Genomic DNA, 16,253 nt, shown 5'->3' with positions numbered 1-16,253 from the left:
ACTTGTAAGGAAAAGTAGCCCCGGGCTATTGCAGGTGAAGTACAGAGAGACTGGTCAGGCCTCATCTATCTCCTGTGGGTCCCCTTCCCCACTGAGGTCTCCCTAGACCAGGGCCTGAGATTGAGTGAGCCACTTCCCGGGGCCCAGGCTCTGGCTCTCTCTCCCCTCATTCTCACGCACGCTTTCCTCTGAAGCAGCCAGCTGGGCCGGAGTCAAATGCAGGTCGAATGCAGTGGCCTCTGAGTCTGGCACTGCCCACTCTGATTCCCCCTCCCATGGTGATCAATTCGGATGCCCACCTGCAGGGGAGGGGAAGCCAAAAGGGCACACCCTCACCCTAGTCCCATCGTGGAGGTGGATGGCCCTCACCGCTGGGTCCAAAAAGAGAAGAGAAGGGAAAAGGAAAAGGAAATAAAGCAAAGACTAAGGAGAGACATGTAATCATTAGAAACATTGAAAATTGGGAAAGAGAGAGACAAGGGAGATGTCAACAGAAGCTGTGTGATCTTGGGCAAGTCTGTCCCCCTCTCTGGCTCCATCAGCTTCTCAGTCAGAAGAGTTGAGTTGGTGGTCCTAAGGGCTCTGACAGCTGCAAGAGCTTTGTTATGAGAATTAGGTAGGAAATCAAGACGGAGCTGCAGGCAGAGCCAAAGAGGAAGAAGCACGGGCGCAAAAAGTAAAAAGGGGTGAAGGTGGGCCGTTCTAGCATCACTGACCCCAATATAGGCACAGCATCACTCCCTGAGCCGAGGTGGTGCCGGCTCAGCCTCACCTGGCTGTGCTCTTGTCTGTCTAGAGTAAGGGTCAGGGGCCCCTCCACCGCCACGGAGTCTGCAGCTGCGTGCCAGCACGGGAGGGGGCAGCAGGCTGGGTTTCAGGCATTGCTGATTCTATCTGAAAACCTTAAGGATTCGGGGAATTTACAGTCCTAGAATTAAGAAAGGTGGAAACGAGAAAAGGCCTCTCCCACAGCTGGGGAGGAAGCAACTTGGGGACAGGGAGCCTGGGGGAAAGTGCAGAAAGTACTTACTAAGTGATGTTCTGCAGAGCACAGCACAGACCGCTTACCAGCGACCCAGTCCTGTCAGTCCAGCCGTCCTCAGACTCTCACACACAGCAGAAACAGACAGACCCATGAGTCCAAGCAGTTCCAGACCCCACACTATGGAAGGGAGGGGGCAGCTGGCAGGACAGGCAGCCTATAGGCTCAGCTGGAGGGGGACACAGAGCTGAGTTCAAAGCCAGCCCAAAATGCGACCATAGACCTCAGTCCTAAAGCCAGTGAAACTGCCCTTCCCCAATGGCTTGGGCCCCTGGCAATACACAGGACTAATGGCTCACCTGGGCCCAAGTATTTGATAAGCACCTGCTTCATGCTAAGCACTGTGTTGAATATTGAGAATATCCAAATAATGAAGGCATAGTCCCCACCCTTAATAAGCTTACAGTCTAATGGAGGAGTCAAATTAGTGCAGTGCAGAACACTATTTGTCAGACAGTGAGGCTCAAGGAAGGCCTGGGGTAAGCCACATAGAGACACCTGTGGGATATTTCAGAGGAGGCACCCAGGCAATTGGATCAATGGTTCCGGCACTCCAGAGGGAAAGTTAGCCATCAGAAGAATGATTAGCAAATTGTTGCTCACTGGTAGAAGCAGCCTCATAAAATGGTTGAGATATCCCAAGAAAATGAATAAAGTAGGAAGAGAGGACAGCCAAAATTGGAAATGTGGTTCCAGCCTCTAAGATAGTCCCTGGGATCCCTGGGGGCTGGTGTTCACAGCCTCGTGTAGTCCCCTCCCGCATCATACCAGGCTCGGTCGAAGTCATGGTATGTCACTTCTGAGATTAGGAAGTATGAAACCGAGCATTCTGTCTTGGGCCCTCGCTGCCTCCCTCTCTCTCTCTCTCTCTCTCTCTCTCTCTCTCTCTCTCTCTCTCTCTCTCTCTCTCTCTCTCTCTCTCTCTCTCTCTCTCTCTCTCTCGGATCATTCCTGGCTGCCATTCTGAAAGCACCCCTATGGCGAGACCCAGGGGGCAAGGAAGTGAGGCCAGCCAACAACACGTTGCTTGGAAAAAGACCTCTCAGCCCCAGTCCTGAGATGACTGCAGCGCCAGCTGGCAGCGCACCACAGCCTCACCAGACACCCTGAGCCAGAACCCCCAGGTACACTGCTCTCATTCCCGACTCTCAGAACCCATGAGATAATACATTTTCAAGCTGCTAAGCATGAGGGTAATTTGTTATGCTGTAACAGAGAACTAGTACAGGAGCCTTGGAGAAAATCGGCCCACTGAGGAGACAGAGCAGAAAATTCTGACATATAATATTTTTAAAATAATGTAGTCACAATTAAAACATGGCTGAACTACTATATATAAAATAGATAAAACAACGAAGACCTACTGTATAGCATAGGAACTACATTAAATATCTTGTAATAACCGGTAATGGGAAAAGAATCTGAAAAGATTATATATGTATATAATATACATATGTATATGTATAGTTGAATCACTTTACTGTACACACAAAAGTAACACAACATTGTAAATCAACTATATTTCAATAAAAAACAAAAACAAACAAAAAACCAGTGTTGTATTGATACAGAACAAACAAATCAAAGAAACAAAAGGGCAAGTTCAGAAAGAGATACAAACACACTTGAGAATTTAATATATGATAAGGGTGGCATTTCGAATCAGTGAGAAATAAGACTGATCAATGAATGATGTTGAGACAACTGGGTAGCTTTCTGGGGAGAAAGAAATTAAATTAGATCTGTGCCTTTCACACCACCCACTAAAACACATTTCAGATGGATCAAAGATTTAAATGTAAAAAATGAAACCATGAAAGTTACAGTAATTCTTTATATTTCCATATGGAAAAAAATTACCTAAGCCAAGTCAAGAGAAAAGTACAATTTATACAAAGTTCTAGAATAGACAAAACTAATATATAGTGATAGAAATCAGATCAATGGTTGTCTGAGTGTAGGGGAACAAAGGAATTTTCTAGGGTGATGGAAATGTTCTATATCTCAATTGGGATGGTAGATACACAGATATATATGTTTGGCAAAACCCTAGGAACTGTACGCGTAAATTGTGTGCATTTTATTGTAGCTACATCATATTTTAATAGAGTAGAGAGAAAGAAAGAAAGAGAGAGAAAGAAAAAGGAAAACACTGGTAGGTTTGCGTATTTTTTTAAGTATGGTTTATTAAAGATTTCTCCATGCGACTTGTTAGCCCTGGATCCTGATCTACACCCAGTCCCTTTATTCTCCAGGAGTGAGATGCCCAGCCATCGCCTGGGCATAGATGATTCTAACATGTAGTCATTTATCTATAATATATTTTTTCTTATGTTCCAGGATCCATTGTTGGCTTAAGAAAGATAGAAGACTTGCTTCTTCAACTCACAGCTGCACCATCTATGTCTAAAAATACTGAAGAAGATGAAACTGACATATCAGAGTTCTCTGACTAGCGGAAAAGAGGGATAGACTGCAAAGAAACTGCGCCAAACTAAGTAAGAAACGAAAAATACGGTGAAATCTGTATTTCCCTCAACTATATATACTAATCGTTTATCTTATTGTGCCTTATGCAACGGAACACTTTGAATAGTATTATAGCTCTAGGTAAGTGGTGGCATCATTTTGAGACCACTCATTCAGCGCTTAGTGAAAAAGGAATTGCCTATTTTAAAATGTAGATCTGCAGAGCTCTTTAAAAGCCAAAAATTGTTTCTTTCAGCTTTTCAAGGTAAAAATGAAAAAGTTACTGAAGCATCGTACAGGATAAGTTATCGCATTGCATTCGCTGGAGACATGCACACAATAGCTGAGCGATAAAGCCTCTTACCTTGACATCACTGAATGCCTGCTGGATGAAAAGTCGTGAAAGAAATCTGAGCACTGCCACTTAACAACAATACAGTCACTCATCAAATTAAAGATTTAGCAGCAGACATGAAGACGGAGTTAATCTCTTGTCTGAAGAATTGTACTTTTGCCTCATGAATGAATGAATCAACATACATGGGAGAAACGTGCTGTTTTCTTGTATTCATCTCATGTCAGCATCAAGTAATCATTAAAGATTTTCTTTTATGTGACTCCTCGGCAACAAACAAAAGTGGTAGCGAAATTTTCAGTGTTGGCTAACTTTTTTGAATTTCCTGGTTTCTCCTGAAGCAACGGTTTTGATATTTCCACTAATGGTTCAAAAGCAATAGTGGGTAAATCTGCCGGCACTTAGCACAAATGGAGCAGCGGCACCAAACTGTCCAAGGACTCATTAGATTCTTCACCGCACACATTTGCAGTTTAGGGGGGAAAAAAAGCCAGTTTCACTTAAGATTATTTTATTAAATCTTGATCCTTGAGAATACATCTTTTTAACATTTTTTATGGAGAAATGGAAAGTATACATGACACATTGCTGTGGCTTACTGAAGAACAATGGTGATCTCAAGAAAAAGCACTTGTGCAGTCATTTGAGATGTGAGCTGAACTGTCTGCTTTCTTCGTGTAACACTGTTTTTACTGGAAAGAATGACTGATAGGCAAACTATGATTATTCTTATTTGGGTATTTGGCAGGTATTTTCTCAAACGTGAACAAAGGAGACTGTCACTGCAAGGAAAAAATTGACATTATTTGCTGCCATTCATAAAATTTAAATCTTCCAGCAAAAATTAGAAATGTGGAAAATTTGTATCTGCCATTCCTGACTTTGACAACTGCCTGACACTATAAGATTTTTCTAGTGAGATCAATGTTGATATTAATAAATGTGATTTTTTTATATTGGGCAATAACATATGTCAACATTGAGAGGGTATGTATTTCTCACCGAACCAAAATTTTCCAAAATGACCAGTGCATGATGTTATAAAATCACACATGGATGACCGATCCACTCAAAGTACAAGAGAGACCAAAGGAATTTTAATATAACAGAGTAGAAAAAAATTCATTGTTATGGTTTCAGATTCCACATTGTAACCAACCTTTAAGAAACTACCAGTTGTCAAGTGCTGGTGTAGTATCAAAGAAAAATAGTCACAATTACCTGAGAAAGCTGATTCTCCTCTCTTTCCAACTGCATCCCTGTGAGTTCAGACATGCTTCATCTCCTCCCATCAAAACAGCATTTTGTAGCAGATTAAATGCAGAAGCAGATATGAGATTCCAACTGTCTTCTATTAAGCCAGATGTTAAGATTTGTAAAAATATACAACGATGTCCCTTGTCTCACTAATTTTTTTATTTAGAAAATACAGCAATTTTTCATTTAGAATGCTATCCATGAAGAAATGTCTAGTGCAGCCACTATGGAAAACAGTGTGGAAGTTCCTCAAGAAGTTAAAAATAGAGCTACCATATGATCCAGCCATTCCACTTCTGGATAAATATCCAAAGGAAACAAAACCGTTATCTTGAAGAGATATCTGTACTCTCATGTTCATTGCAGTATTACTTACAATAGCCAAGGTGTGGAAACAACCTAAGTGTCTGTCAATGGATAAATGGATCAAGAAAATGTGACACATGTGTACATATATCTACACACAATATTTCAGCCTTGAAAAAGAAAGAAATACTGCCATTTGCTACAGCATGGATGAACCTAGAAGACATTATGCTAAGTGAAATAAGCCAAACACAGAAAGATAAATACTGCATGGTATCACTTACATGTGGAATCACTTTTAAACTAGTACTTAACTTTTTTATTGAAGTAGAGTTGATTTACAATGTTGTATTAGTCTCTGGTGCACAGCATAGTGACTCAGTTACACATATATTTTCTTTTTCATATGATGTTTCATTATAGCTTGCTGCAAGATACTGAATATAGTTCCCTGTGTTATACAGTAGGACCTTGTTGTTTATCTACATGTGGAATCTTTTTTTTTTAAATCAAACTCATAGAAATAGAGGGTAAAAAATTCTTTTCCAGAGTCTTGGGATGGGGGAATAGGGAGAGATGAGTAAAAGGGCACATTTTCAATTATCAGATGAAAATTTCTGAGGATCTAAAATATGTGTAACATGGTGACTACAGCTGATAACACCACATTGTATAATTAAAATTCGCTAAGAGAGTAGAATTTAAATGTTCTCACCAAAAAAAAAAAAAAAGGTAATTATGTGAGGTGATGGATGTGTTAATTAACTCCATGGTGGGGGGAATCCTTCCACAACGTAGGTGTATATCAAATCATCACACTGTACACTTTAAATATCTTACGTTTCTGTTCATCATTTATAACTCAATAAAGCTGAAAATGTTATTTATGTGAACATATAACAGATTTATTATTTTTAATGAATAAGTAAGAAAAGTTTATTTTCTCAGTTGTAATTTCTATTACAGTAAATATTGACAGATATAACTCACAATTACTGAGGACTCTTTGGATTCCTCCTCGAGGGGCCCTGAGACAGAAAAGTTGGAGAACACTGCCTGCTCTGGTTTATTTAACTGTTTGCCCTATTGATGGGCATTTAGATTGGCCCCTTTTTTCCCGTAAGCAATGCTGTAATAAGCATTTTTGTACATATCATTTGTGCACAATAAAAGAAAATCTTCTTATTCAAGGAAAACATTCTAAATCGGGGGTAATTATTGATTATCAAAGATGGCTCAGATTCACGGACAAGGGGAAAAGGGCAGAGTAACAGTGCCTGACACTGGATGCAGATAAATCAGGTAGTCCTGGGTTTGTCATTGTCAATAAAAAACATGGTCAGAAAGGTTATGCTGGACCCACTGTGACAAGGGCCACAGAATCAGACACGGTGATGTTCAAACAAGCAACAGAACACACAGTTGACAGAACGGGAACTTTAAGACTCTCAGCACATCAGTTTGCTCATCTGTCAAATGGAGGCGTTGATAGTGCCAGCCCTATTGCAGGGTTGAGTCAGGTAATATCTGTGAAGACCAGGCAGCGTGCTTAGCGCATACCTAGCTTTGATCAGATGTTAATTCCCTTTCCACCTTCTTTTCCTTATGTTCCATGGCCGACCGCAATACTTCCGGCCACCCAATGTTGGAGCTGGGAGAATGTCCCATCCCAGACTCACCCTGTAGGCTGTGGTGAATCAGGAAGATGCAGTCTTGCCTTACAAAGGATCAGAGAAAGAAATCTGGTGCCATTGTCCCCAATTTCCATAGGACCCGTGGGAGGTGGGGTAGCTTCCATTTTCACTACAGTGTTAACCTACGTGCCAGCCTGTACCTACTGGAGACTTCCTGAAGCCACTCCCCATCAGCTTTCCTGCCCTCTCAGATCTGAGAAGCCACTCCGCACCCTACCAGGTAGAGCAATCACCTTGCTATGGTCCCAGGCGCAGCCAGGGCAGAGAGCCAGGCCCTTGACAGAACTCCCCTCAGTTTCCCGCCACTCTGTTCCTGCCCTAAGGAAAATTACTCAGAGAGTGGGCAACCCACGGCCACCACTTCCGGCCACACCCCCACAGACAAAAGGCTCCAATCCCCTCCTCTAGGAGGCTCTACCCTTACTGAAGGTCTACCAGTCCCTGTCTACCCCTGAAAGCCTCCCCAGCTGGGTACAGGTCAGGTTCCTGGAAATTACAGGTCATTAACGAGAAGATTGACAGCATGTCCTCCGAGGCTGCTTACAAGGTTGTTCCAGGGCCTTTTACCCCCATCCTCCTCTTTCCTGAAGATACAGTCTCCCTGTCAGTCTTAAATATTTTTTCTAAGTTATTATTTAACAATAAATTATTTATTTATTTATAAATTATTTATTACTTATTTATTTTTTCCAAGAATCAGGAAAGTGTTCATTTCACAATGTAATACAAAGAATGTCCCCAGGATTCAGCTCATCTCACCACTTGCGCTCCCTCCCACCTTCCCACTCTGCTGCTCCCTCCTGGGTTCCCAGCGCCAGGTGTGTCCATTAAGTCAGCCTGCCCCTAAAACTCACGCAGTTCACAAAAATTAACTCAAAATGGCACACAGATTTAATGGCAAACATAAAACTATGGAACTTTTAGAAGAAAACAAAGGGCCATCTTCCTTAGCCTGTTAGCATGGTAAATTACATGGATCGATGTTTGACTATTGAATGACCTTGGTCATTCTTGGTTGATTGTGATGTATAAGGGTTTTTATATATTGCTGAATTATATTTGCTAATATTTTGTTAAAGCTTTTGTGTCTATATTTGTGAGGGTTATTGGGCTGTGGTTTTCTTTTTTCTTTCCTTTTTTTTCCTATAGTCTTTGGTTTTAGTATCAAGTTAATACTATCTTCACAAAATGAATTGGGAAGTTTTTTTTCCTCCTGTTTTCTGGAAGAGATTATGTGGAATTGGTCAAATCTATCTAGTATACTCCAAAGAGAACAGAGCTTTTGTCTTCCTTCCTTTTCTTTCCCAGTGGTTAATGATTATCTTGCAGAAGTGAGCCACTCCCCTAATACAGGGCTCACCTATGTCCTATCTGCTTCTATGGTTCTATAACACTAGTATAGCTAGTGCTATGTGCCAGAAGCTATTCTAAGCATTATGTAAATATTAATTCTTTTAATTCTCATACAACCATTTGAGGTAGACTCTATGATTATTCCTATTTTACAGATGAGAAAACTGAGGCACAGAGAAATATAGGAACTTCCACAAGGTCACACAACCAGGAGAGGCATACCTCAGAGATACTGCAGGTTTGGTTCCAGATCACCACAATTAAGTGAACATCACAATAAAGCAAGTTACATGAATTCTTTTGGTGCATATAAAAGTCACATTTACACTATACTATAGTCTATTAATGTGCAAGAGCATTATGTCTAAAAGTACAATGTACAGGGGAGCGGGAATTGGATGAAGGCAGTCAAACGATCCAAACTTCCAGTTTTAAGGTAAATAAGTACTAGGGATGTAATGTACAACATGCCACATATAATGAACATTGCTGTATGTTATATATGAAAGTTGTTAGAGAATAAATCCTAGGAGTTCTCATCACAAGGAAATTCTTTTTCTATTTCTTTAATTTTGTATCTATACAAGATGATAATGTTCACTAAACTTAGTGTGGTAGTTATTGCATGATTTTTGTAAGTCAAATCATTATGCTGTACACTTGAAACTTATATAGTGCAGCATGCCAGTGCATCTCAATAAAAGTGGAAAATAAAATAAAAATAAAAACTTTTTTAAAAAGTATATACCTTAACTTAAAAATACTTTGTTGTTAAAAATCACTAACCATCACCAGAGCCCTCAGCGAGTCAATCATTTTGCTTGTGAATCTTGCCTCAGTGTTGATGGATGCTGACTAATCAGGGTAGTGGTTGCTGAAGGCTGAGGTGGTCTAGCAGTCTCTTAAAATAAGACAACAATGAAGTTTGCCGCATCGATTGACTTTGTGGATGTGGAAGTTTACATTTTTTTTATCATTTTCATGTGTCATGAGATATTTTTGTTTTTTCTTTTTTTCAACCATTTAAACCTGTCAAAAAAAAAATTCTTAGCTCACAGGCCACAGAGAAACAGGTGGCAGCCGATGTGGCCCATGGGCTGTAGCTGGCCCTGCTCTGCTGGCCTCCCGATTCTTTAGACCTTCCGAGCAGCAGCTACGCCACACCACCTTGGAGAGACCAGCGCTGGCCGTGCAGTGCCCACTCCCACAGGCCCACACTCCAGAGTTTTGTGTGTTGTGGTTGGACCAGTGCCTGTGGTTCTTATGATTGCAAGATGCCCTTCAACAACAACCATCAAAAATCTTTGAAAGAAATAGAGCTTTATTGCTGACAAGACCTGGTAATTACACAGTACACCTGGGGCCACACAGCCAAGTCATGCGGAGAGAGAGAGAACACGCGCCCAGGGTTCTGCTTTCATTGGGGTGGGGAGGTGAGGGTCTAGGGTCTCTTTATTGATGAATTTAAAACATAAGAGGAAGAATTAAAGCTCAGAAAGAGAAAAAAAGAAAGGAAGGAAACAAACAAACAAGTGGCCCAAATGGCCAGTTATCTAAATCGACCAGGATCTCGAAAACAAAGGAGGCTCATGGTGGGGGCAGTGGCACAACCTGGCTTTAAAAAAAAAAGGGGGGGAGGAAAATGAGAAGAAGGAAAAGAAGAAGAAAGGAAAGCCAAAGGTCAGGGCTCACACCACAGCCAGTCCGCATCCCTTTCCAAGGTCTGAGCGGGAGCCCTGGGAGGCTGCTCCTATGAGCCCTGAGGTTCCGGCGACACCATGTCTGCTCTCTATTCCTCCAGGCCTGGGGTACCACGCTTCCTGTAGTTACCAGATCTGGTCACCACACCTCTGTTTGCTCTTCCAACCCTCCAACGCTGGAGTACCCTGTTCCAGGTACACCCACCCTCTGGTTGGAATGCCTTGCGTAGAATTGTTTCCCCAGCGGGACCGAGACTGACACAGATGTCCTTCCATGTTAGGGGTGGGAACAGAAAAAAGCAGCTGAAAAAAGAAGGGTCAGAGAAGTAGGAGGCAAACCAGGAGCATCTCGAAACTGAGGGAAGAGATTCAGGAAGAAGGGCGTGGTCAGCGGAGGAAACCTAAGAAGAGGCTGATGATCAGAAGATCAGAAGCAGCCTGAGACCTTCCAGAAGCAGCCTCTGGGGCTGGTGGGGTGTGGAGCGAGCTGCTGGTGGACACAGCCTCCTTGGGTGAGTGTTTGAAGGGCGGCAGGCGCCGTGAGGGCAGGGTCCTGTGGCATTTGGGCCCCTGACCCACACAGGGGAGAAGAACAGAGACAGTTGTGCATGTGAGGACTGTTGAGTTCCTCCACCTGGGCAAACACACAGGACTCATGGAGTGGTCACCTTCCCTCCTCCAGTAGCCCACCCAGACTGCGCCCTCCCCGTCCTGCTTCTGGCAACGCCTGGCTAAGGATCCCTTTTTTGCAGACGGCCTCATGATGGAGTCTGCCCTCATGGGTAGGGAAGTGCGGGCTGATTACCACCAGCCACCTCCTCGGTCCCTGCAGAGGGCTGACCAGAGCATGACAGCCAGGGACACCCTGCAGGAGTTGTCACTGTGGGTGCAGGGGGCTGCGGATGTACTCAGAGTCTTCATGACTTATTAATGAATTCAGTAAATGTTTATTCAGTACCTCTTAGGTGCCGGATGCTGCTCTAGGTACTGGGGATAGATAACAGCAGTGAGTAAGAACAGTCTATGCCTTCAAGGAGCTTACATTCTTTTTTTTTTTCTTAAGTGGAGGTACTGAAAATTAAACCCAGGACCTCGTACATATTAAGCATGTGCTCTGTCACTGAGCTATACCCCCTACCCACCCCCAAGAAGCTTATATTTATGTGAGAGGAGGCAGTTAATCAACAAGGAAACATACCAGGGCAGATGTTGGCAAGCGCTCTGAAAAAAAAGCAAGGTAAGGAGGCCAGGGAGTACCGGAGGGGGCACTTGTTTCACACACGGCCGGGCCAGGGAAGGCCTCAGGGAATGCGAAACATGAGCAGAGGGCTAAAAGGAGTGGGAGAGTGAAGAATGTTCCAGGCAGTCAGAAACACCAAGGTGGAAGCAGGAGGTGGCAGGGTGTTTGACGTAGTTCAGGGACCGGCAAGGAGACCAGTGTAGCTAGAGTGGACAGACTGAAGGAAAGGATAGGAAAGAAGCCCAGAGAGGGTCAGGCTTCCAGGCCATAATGGGGACTTTAGCTGTTGCTCTGAGGTTTGAGCAGAGAAGTGACACATCCGATTTTCACTCTGAAAGGCTTAGTGTGACAACTGGGTGGAGAAGAGACTACAGGGGGGCCAAGATGATGCCTCCGTTCTTAGAAAGATGTTGCTCTCAATTGGTATAGAAAGTCAAACCTCCCATATACAGCCTGGTGTTCAACTGGTTAGGTATAATAATAATAGAAGAAAAGCTGTAGGTCAGAGTTGGCCACACCCTGAACATGAATTTGTAGTGTCATGCCATGGGACAAACCCAGAAGCCAGATAACCCTGGACTATGTTGATAGGTATCTGACATGCAAAGATGCGGACACAGACTCTGTGCCATATTTGGCACATACAAGGCCCCCCGCCTCACAGTTGCCTTATGTTTGCAGTGATTTCCCCCTGCCCTGCAGCCCTGGCTACATGCACATAGGCCTGCTCCCTCCACAAGTGTTTTCCCAGTGTTTTCCCTTCTCTTCTGTGTCTTTTATACTGTCATTCATTCAGCAACTAGCATGTGTAAAACTTAATGAAGAGTGCCATGGGAGAATCTCTGATAAGAAATTAAAGCTTGAATCTTTTGTTACTTGCACTTGGAGGCTATGTCTGCTGTTGGCCTAGATCTCTCCTGTTAGCTGTTTCTGGTTTATCCTTTTCCTGAGGACTTCTCTCCACCTCTTACAGCTGCGTGCTTGGTGGATTTCCTACTTATGAAGCTCTGTGGAGCAAGGTTCTTCTCTCCAGCCAATATTCACTTCGGGTCAGGACCGCTAACCTAGTCTCTACCTGTACCCAAGTGAGGACAATCGGGCTAGGATTGGGCAGATGTGTGGGGGTGGTCAAGGGGCTTCAACACATCGCCCCTCACCTCCAAGTGAGACAAGTGGGACCTGAGACCCTTTGCTGCAGTGCTTGCACCTGGACAAATGTCTCCTGGACATCAGAATACAAAGAACTTCTAAGGGACTAAAAATAACTGCATGCACAGTTGGGGCAAATTATGAACAAGATACAAAGAGATCAAAAACCCAACGGCCACTTCTGAGGTGCCAGGAGCAAAAGCAGAGTACTGCGCATGATCCCTGCACACAGCACCACCTAGGGGGTGGGCAGACCACCTTAGCCACCCCTCCCGCCTGCCACCTGGACCTGCCTCCTACCCTCACCCCTTTTAAGGGACCAGCCCGCCCCCACCTCAGGGAGCGAGCAAGGGCACCTGTCACTTGCTTTCACTCCTTCGTGCTTCAGCAAGAGTCCTAATAAAGCCTTGTCTGAATTTCTCATCTGGCCTTTCATCAATTTCTACTGATTTAGGAGGCCAAGAACCCTGGTACTACAAGCAGGGGCCTTTTTTCCTGGCAAGCTCGGGGCCTACATGGTCAGAACAAGGCCCAAGCTTGAGGCGCCCACAGCCAATCCCTGTCCCCTTGCCAGGAAGGTGATGGAGGAGAAAGTCCCTATATAGCTTTGGATCTGGAAGGAATGAAACCTTGAAGCAGGAGACTGGGTGGCTGAATCAGGCAGTGGACTTGAGTCAGTTCCTGCTTTACAGAGAGGTTCCTTCTCCTGAGCTTCGAGATGCCAGCCTTGGGACTTCCCGAGGTGTCTGTGGCTCTGTGTCCAGCCTCCTGCTTCAGAGCCCCAGGCAGGGCTCTGGGGACTGGACACAAGCAGTCAAAGGCTCTGAGAACAGCACTTGGCTGGGGACGAGGCTCCTGGCCCAGAGCACTGCATGTGGCTCCATAACCTCCAACTACCTAGAGCGAGAGGAAGTGGACGAGGGGAGGCCAGGTCTGAGAATCACTGGACCAGTCCTGGTGGCACACAGGTTCTCTCCTGGACTGTGTGATTTAATTCTCTTAACCTGGAAGGCATGACGCTGCCCCATTCAACAGATGAGAAAACTGAGTCTCAGAGAGATGACACAACCTTCCCAAAGACTCAAACTCTCAAGTCTGCCCAAACAGCCACGCTGCTGGGGAAGAGCCCTGCAGCCTAGTCAGGGGCCATGCAGAGCCTGTGGACAAGCTCAGGTTTAATGCCAAAGAAGTCCTGTCTGTGGTAAAGAAAAGATGGGTCACTGGAAAGTTGAATGTCAAGTGCCTTGACCCCTCTCTTCGGGGGCCACAGGCCTTCTGCCCTTCCCACCCTAAGCCTCTCAGATCCCAAACTCATCTGATAATGGTGTTACTTATCATTAAGTGCATTCCAAAGGAAGGGTGCGCCTGATGCAGCTGGGGCTCCCAAAGGCCTTTCTCCCACAATTGCTAGAGGCTTTTCCTAGCCTCTTGTGCTTCACGAGCCTTCTGTGTCCCCCTCCTGCCAACATTTCCTCTCCTTTTTGCAACAGATTCCCACGCTGGAGCCTAGCAGAAGGAACAGTCCCCTCCCACCATAGTTCCACAGAGCCCCCACACCCCCGCCTTCCTTCTCTCTGCCTGCCTCCTCCTCTCCAGGGTGGTGATTTGACTGGATTCGCCTGAGCTCTGAATTTCAGAACAAATCCAGATGACCAAGCTCTGGTAGCCCAGTGGGACCTGGGAAGGGGCAAGCAGCCCTTGGGGCCATGTGACAGCCTTAGGCCATTTTTTGTTGTTTTTTTTTTAATTTAACGGAGCTGAGGGATTAAACGCAGGACCTCTTTGCATATGAGGCATGTGCTCTTGCTGAGCTATTTCCCTCCCAGCCTTCTGGCTCTGACTGCTCCTGGTTCGGCTCTGCTTAACACCGGAACGGGGCCCCTGCACTCTGGCGCCTAGGGCTGGGGCGACAGCAGCACAGCCACAAACAATACCACAAAAGAAACTCCAGAGCTGCCCTAGGAACCCGGTCCCATGTTTTGCTTGGAGAGCCAGCCAGAACCTGGTGAGAATGTAATGGACAGAGCTGTTCAAAGGTAAAGCTCATGGAGACAAAAGCCCAGAAATCAAATCTTAACCCAGTTTAGAGACAGAGGGCCTGGTGTGTCACGGACCAAAACCGAAACTGTCAGAATTGTTCAGGGCTCTCCTGGGTAGGGTTTGGGACCCAGTCCACTGCCACCAACACTTCAACCTCCTTCCTGTCCACAGCCTGAGGTCACCACTGTCACTAGTATCTGAAGGCCAGAAATAGAAATGAGTCACTTGGCCTTCTAATGTACTTAATCTAATGCTTGATTTATTAAAGATGAAACAGTGGCCTTTTGCAGTGGGAGCCTTACTAGGCACGTTTTTCCCGCGTGATGCTTTCTGCTGTGCAACAGGGTCAAGCTAGTCTCTCACTCCTGCCCCAAGACTTTGCTCTGGCAGGGGAGGGACACTGGGATCGCCACTAAATACTAGTGCAGTGGAAGTCAACTTATTCTCCATTTCCTGTAGCTTATCAGCGCAGGGACACAGTGGTGGATGAGTTGAAAGAAGCCCAGCTCCACGGATGGGATCACGACCTTAGACACATCCTCCGGGTGATGAACTGTTCAGGGCAGCTCCTGCCCCAGCATAATCACAGTGCTCACTCAGGTAGCAGGGGGCCTGCCAAGATTCCCATGAGCAGGTCAGCACCAGAGAGGTCGAGCCATCAGGGACCCTGGGGAAGGGTCCTCAGTCACTATGTGGTCCGGAGCACGAAGCCACAAGGACAGACTGGGAGGGACATGACAAGGAGTCCCAGAGCAACAAGATCACAGCAATGCTATCCACCATATAGCCTGGAAGCCAAGCTAGCAAATGACCGCCATCACTGCCCCCATCTGCTGAGCAGGACCAGGACAGCTCCCAGAACTGAGGGCAGAGGAGAGGGTAAATGGTGCTGTTAGGCAGATATTCCCCACAGGTGACAGAGCCACAAGGAAAAACAGCTGGGAGGCTGGGACAGGTCTTTGCAGATGCAGAGAAAACTATGGATGTGATTAAGGTGATTAGAAAGAGGCTGACTGCCTTCCTAACCCAGTTCATCCCCCACCAAGGGCAGAGTTCAGGGGAATCTTCCTGGAAAAGCTTATAATGAGGCAGTGTGTGCAGTGGCTACAAAACAGGCTTTACACTGTGGAAAACAGTATAGCGTTTCCTTAAAAAAACTAAAAATAGACTTACCATACGATCCAGCAATCCCACTCCTGGGCATATATCCAGAGGGAAGTCAAATTCGAAAAGTTACATGCACCCCAATGTTCACAGCAGCACTATTTACAATAGCCAAGATGTGGAAGCGACCTAAATGCCCATGGACAATGAATGGATAACGAAGATGTGGTATATATATATATATATATATATATATATATATATATATATATATAGTGAGATATCATTCAGCCATAAAAAAGAATGAAATATTGCCATTTGCAGCAACATGAATGGACCTAGAGATTATCATACTAAGTGAAGTTAATCAGAGAAAGAGAAATATTATACCACTTATATGTGGAATCTGAAAAATAATACAAATGAATTTATTTACAAAATAGAAACACATTCATATAGAAAGCAAACTTATGGTTACCAGGAGGGGGAGTGGGTGGAGTTATAAATTGGGAGTTCGGGAAATCCAGATACAAGCTACTATATA

The sequence above is a fragment of the Vicugna pacos genome, chromosome 6, assembly GCF_048564905.1.
Source record: "Vicugna pacos chromosome 6, VicPac4, whole genome shotgun sequence".
Taxonomy (NCBI): domain Eukaryota; kingdom Metazoa; phylum Chordata; class Mammalia; order Artiodactyla; family Camelidae; genus Vicugna; species Vicugna pacos.
This window is presented reverse-complemented; position numbering follows the sequence as displayed.